Here is a 6312-nt window from a genome sequence, read left to right as displayed (position 1 = left end):
CTTTAAAAATAAAGAAAATAATTAAAATATGGGAAAGCACGGCTGGGGATATAGCTCACTTGGTGGAGTAGTTGCCTGGATGAAATAAAGTCTTGGGTTTATTCCCCAGTAAAACACACACACACACACACACACACACACACACACACACACACAAACACTCACTCACTCATACATACCCACATTCACAGACATACACACATTTACACACACGCACACACATAGGCATACACACAGAGACACAGACACACACACATTTACACACACATCACTCACACACAGACATACACACACAGACACACACACACACAGACACACATTTACACACACTCACACAGACACACACACACACACATTTACACACACACATACACACTATGGTGCCAAGGACCAGCCTCATCTTGGAGAGGGGGTCATGAGGAAGGAGTATTTGAGAGTGGCAGAAGAAATGACTTGAGATTAGTGGTGGGTGCAAGCTGACAGCTCTGTCTTCTGCTCGAGTTGGCTCTTCAAAGAGCTGTATGTTCAGCTCTTAGAGATCAAATCCCAGTCTTTTATTTATATATCAACTCAGTCATTACCCCAAGTTCCCTATTGATTACCCCACCAATCAGCATTTTATGACCTTAGCTCCTTGATTCTTAGAAATCAGCAAGTACATTTTTAAAACGTGGCAAATGAACTCAGAGACCTGCCTGCCTCTGTAAGCACAAACATAAGTTTAGCTGCGGGGGGTGGGGGGTGGGGCGGAATCCCATCCTGAGATCCTGAGATTACCATTCCCATTATGCCTGGATCTGAACTTGCTCTGTCCCAGGCTGACCTTGAACTCAGGAATCTAGGCAGAGTCTTTGTAAGCACAAACAATAAACTTAGCTGGGTGGGATGTTGCCCTGAGATCATCACTCCCTATATCTCTTTAACTCTTCCCTTAATATCTTTCTGACTCATTAGTGCAGCTGTCTCTGTTCTTTTAGGTCTATAAAGCCCCGCATACAATTCATAGTGCATCCTTAAATTTTGCACAGTTGAGAAACTATATATTCTTGAACTCATATTTTCAGAGTTCTTTCCCACAGCTTTAAGGGCTGTCTTGAAGGTCACAGCTTTTACCATTTTGCTGAGAAACACATTCTATCCTTCTGGACTCATGCTGTTTCTTATTATCATGGAGTTATTAACCTTAATGGGGAGAGCATTCCCTGAAGGAAGAGCATGAAAATATGTACATTATTATACAAACAAGCTTTACTCCTAGCAACCGTCAACATTGTGCTCCAGGAACAAGAACTGTCTCATGATGTCCCTTCCACAGCCATGCAGGACTTGGCAATATGGGTAAGTCACAAAAGTTGTATATGTGTGTCTACCCAAAATTCCTATGCTGACATTCTAACCTGTAATGTGATGGTGACTGGAGATGGGTCCTTCAGAAGATAATGAAGTCGCAACGGTGGAACATTCTTAAAGACCCTGGAGATCTCTCAACCCTCCTTAGCCATAGGGAGCATAATGGAAGAACTGTTCATGAACCCTTCCTTGATACCAGCAGAACCTTGATCTTAGATTTTCCGGTCTCCTTACTGAGAGATATGTTTGTTGTTGGCTTACAGAACTCTGTTAAGAAATCTGGAACCAGCTAAGACAGTTTTGCATTTGAAAACATAATCTGAATGCACAGCTAAAGTGAGCTTCCAAATTTGACTCTGAGACTCCTACTGTCCTAGATAAAATGAGGAATAAGGTGAATTTCCTTAAGTTAATTATGAAGATTGATCTAAATTCTTCAAAAAGATTTTTTTGAAATGATTTCTACTTTTAAGATTATATCATTTCTTCCTTCACTTTCCTCAATCCAAACCCTCCCATGTAGCCTACCTTGCTCTCTTTACAAATTCATGGCCTATTTTCATTCTGTAATTTTTGACACACACACACACACACAGATATATTAATATACATATACATACATACATATACATATATTACTAATACATAAATACAACCTGCTCAGTCTATATAGTGTTACTTGTATGTATGTTTTCAAGGATGACCACTTGGTATTGAATAACCAATCAGTATGCTCTTCCCTAGAGAAGACTATTTCTTTTGTTCTCAGTATTTCTTAGTTGCCTATGCTTACTTTCCTTAACGCCAAAGATGTAAGGAGAAAGACCACTTACCCAAATCATTATGGACCAATTAATGAAAGCAAGCTTTTTTATTTGTATACACAAATTGCCTTTCCCCAAGGTGGGATTCATGAGGTCAGCCTTGGATGTGAGGAAGATAAGGTTTTTAAAGCTCAGGGGTAGGGAGTTTCCAAATGGGGGATTTGTCAGGGTTGCAAGAGTTGAACATAAGCATAAGAAGTTAGTCATAATGGCCTCCTTACAAGGTGGTTTTAACAAGGTAGTTATAACAACAGATAGTCAATAGCAACCCTCTGAAACAAAGGTAGGATGGCAAGATGCCTATCAACAACTTTTTGAAACAAAGACATAGTTCTGGCACAGGCAGCACAGCGCCATTTGTAGTTGAAGTTACAGGTGGGGCATAGCTCTATCCTTGAGAAATAGAAACTTAAAAACCAGGCATGGTGGCACCTAGCACAGAGGCAGGAGGGTCTCAAGGCCAGCCTGGTCTACAAAGTGAGTTCTAGGTCAACCAGGGCTGTTACACAGAGAAACTGTTTCAAACAAACAAATAAACAAAAAGCAAGCAAGCAAATAAACAAAAACCCCAAAGATTTAATCATAAACAGGTGTGAACCTAGTCTTTCTATAAAATGGTTTTTACGCCTAAGAATGTAAGTCACACAGCTGGTTTATCACATGGTCTAGTTGAGGTCCCAGAAACCCCTCCTTCCCATTTCCATGTTAGCATGTCTATTAGTGCCCTTGTTCATGTCACATTGGTGAGGTATCATGGGGACAAGTTCTGACATTTCTAGGAGATACAATCTCACAGCAGACACTGTGTTCCTCTGAAACTCCTTCTGGTCCCCCCTTATGAAACCCTCTCCAAGCCTTAAGTGGGTTCTATAATTGACCTAAATTCTTAAATCCCTATACTTACAACTTAAGTGTGAGAGCGTCAAGACAGAATTTTGATATGAAGACAGCAGGCGTCCTTGTTCAGAAAGAATCAGCGGCCTGATGGTGCCACTCCACAGGAGCACTCTACAATCAAAGGGAAGCACACCTCTCTGGCTTGCTTCTGCAGAGGGGGAAGCCAATAGGCTTTGACTGCAGAGGAAAGCAGGACCAGGGGAGGCATGACCTTAGAGGAGGGGAATGTGGTTTGGAGCCTGCTTTTGGCTTCAAGGACTTGGCTAAGTATAAAATGCCAGTCTGGATAAGCACTTTACCTAACATAACTTGCATGCCAGTGATTTCTCTGCACTCAAGCACAGGTAGAACCTGACAATTAGAGTCCCTTGGAGATAAACTTCATGAGTACTAGAGAGGTTTGTGGGGCCTTCCAGCTTTTTTTGGGGAAAGGCAGCTGTCTTAGTCAGGGTTTCTATTCTTGGACAAAACATCACGACCAAGAAGCAAGTTGGGGAGGAAAGGGTTTATTCGGCTTACACTTCCATACTGCTGTTCATCACCAAAGGAAGTCAGGACTGGAACTCAAGCAGGTCAGGAAGCAGGAGCTAATGCAGAGGGCATGGAGGGATGTTCCTTACTGGCTTGCTTCCCCTGGCTTGCTCAGCCTGTTCTCTTATAGAACCAAGACTACCAGCCCAGAGATGGCACCACCCACAAGGGGACCTCCCACCCTTGATCACTAATTGAGAAAATGCCTTACAGCTGGATCTCATGGAGGCATTTCCTCAACTGAAGCTCCTTTCTCTGTGATAACTCCAGCCTATGTCAAGTTGACACAAAACTAGCCAGTACAGCAGCCATTTAAATGGTGTGGTGTTCTTTCCTGAAGTATCTCGCAACACGAAGGACAGTCTGGAGAGGTCTTTGTTAACATTTATGAAGACTGAACCAGAGACTTCCAGATAGCTCATTTCTGATGTCCTAGAAGGAACCGCTTCTGCCTTACTTCCTCTGTTGTTCTGAAAGACCCACAACGTGAGGACTCTCCCACGTTTTGACTCAGGAGAGGCGACACCCCAAAATCACCCACAAGAAACGGGTCTTGCTGCAAATTGCAAGAGGATTTTTATTCAAGAGCGCTCTCGGGCCCATGGTCATACACCACGCAGGGGTAGAGGACCGGGGCGCCCCGAGTAGCTGGGTAAGGGGGTATTTAAAGGAAGAAACCGAAACTCAAGGAAGTGGGGCGGGCGTTGTTGGAAGATACCAAAGATACCAGTTAAGAGTCACAAGGAAGTGTAAAGTTACAAGAGTCACAAGGAATACCTGGTAATAGTTAACTCTCAAGACAGCTTTTAAGAGCCCCTAACAATAGCACATTTGCATTGCAGGTTCTGGGTGACTTTCTTTGAATGAGCACTCTTTGAACCCAGGAAGCGGGTGGGTAGAGGAATGTCGCTATCTCTTTTATGATTAGCATACCTTTACAAAGGCCACATTCTCAAGCCTGGGCCTAAAGGCCTAGAATTCTGTTTTTACGTTGTTATACTTTCAGTTCCTATGACCCACGTCACCCAGATATCAGCACCCCACATAGGCTAAACCACAGATCTGCTCATTAGCCAGGACGTCCATGTAAAACCTACAAAACATTAAGGCTACTGACACTTTTACTGGTATAAGCTAAATCTAGACTGCAAACTCCAATGCTGAAAATGTTGCAGTTAGGCTGCAGGACACAGAAAAAGCAGGTTAGAACTGAGTGGAAACTCTTTTCATGTTTAAGCCATTTTTTTTTTATTGCCAGTACATGTAACATATCATTCTGAGGAGGAACTGTCACATACAGTCCCATTTGGTTATGGACCCTTTGTACCAGAGCCAGTGGGCCCTGTGCCAGTACTACTGTCTGATTACAGACGCTATGAGGCATAGCCAGTGGATATCTGCCAAGCATATGTGCCGTTTGGTGGCATAGTGATATGAAGGTTATAGTTTCTACCAACTGTTTCCTGATTTGATGTAAAGCTGACTTCACAAAAGTCATGCCTGCTATTATAATTCAGAGAACAATAGCATAACAGGGGCATTCATAGGACCCTGTGGGTAGGGGTTCCCCCCTTAAGGTTCTGATACTCACAGGGGTGTCAGCAGCACTGAGGCCCAAGCCTGCTCCCAGGCATGTCAGCAGGGCCGTGTTCTTCTGCCTCTGTTCCATCAGGACATAAGCAAAGGCGAACATAGACATGTGGCTTCCAGAAGGAGAAGAGTACTCGTCACAGCCTGTCCCAGGACAGCTTTGGTTCAGCAAGTGCCTGTCACTTGGATCTGCACCTATTTTCTACCTTACCCAGGGTCACCTTGATGCCATTTGCTTTATTTTTCTTTGCTAAAAATGGCAAAAAAAAAAAAAAAAAAAGAATCTCGTATCTCACAAAATGTAACAGGAACTGACTGTTGGATGGTTGGCTGGTAATTTGAAAATGCCAAGCCCAAGTGCTGGGACAGGAAACCAAAGATTTGTGGCTTCCCTAAGAGGCAGCTGGATGTGTCTGCACTTTCTCCCTCTCACTGTAAATACTCAAAGGAAATGGATTTGATACAATGTCTGGGAAACCCTCTCACTCTTGAGAAGTCGTACATACTCTCTTACACACTCGGGTGTGTACAACTGTGTGTCTCCTTTTTTATTTTTATCTTTTCTTTCTTCCTTTCTTTCTCTCTTTCTTTATTCTTTCTTTTTTCTCTCTGTGCAGCTCTGGTTGCCTTGGAACTTGCTATGTAGATCAGACCAGCCTTGAACTTGGAGGTTGACATAATTTCTTCAAATACAAATGTTTCCCAAGAACGTTCCGTTCATTCACACCTAATGGCATATTACATTGCGTCTTCCAGAGAGGGACGTAATGGTTTGTATTCTTTCAGAACTGCCTCTCTAGATCCTCATCTTCCAGAACTAACTTTCTAGTGGGAGGCAATGTGGGCGTGGCTGGTGACCAACAGACCGCTGTAGGCATGATGTCAGAAGATTTCTAAGACCAGGCCCTAAATGTTGGTGCAGCTGCTGCCTGGATGGAACCGGGAGCATTTAAGCACTGGAGCATTTAACTACCCGAGCTCACCATGGTATGAAGAAGCTCAAATGAAGTCTAAGAGAAACCTCATGGGAAAGCCCCGGGACCAGGCAGAGGTGCCCTGCAAGGCTGAATTCCTCTCTAGCCAGTGTCTCATTACAGCCATTTATGTGACCCCAGATCTA

The sequence above is a fragment of the Mus musculus genome, chromosome 5, assembly GCF_000001635.26.
Source record: "Mus musculus strain C57BL/6J chromosome 5, GRCm38.p6 C57BL/6J".
Classification (NCBI taxonomy): Eukaryota; Metazoa; Chordata; class Mammalia; order Rodentia; family Muridae; genus Mus; species Mus musculus.
Note: the sequence above shows the minus strand (reverse complement) of the source record.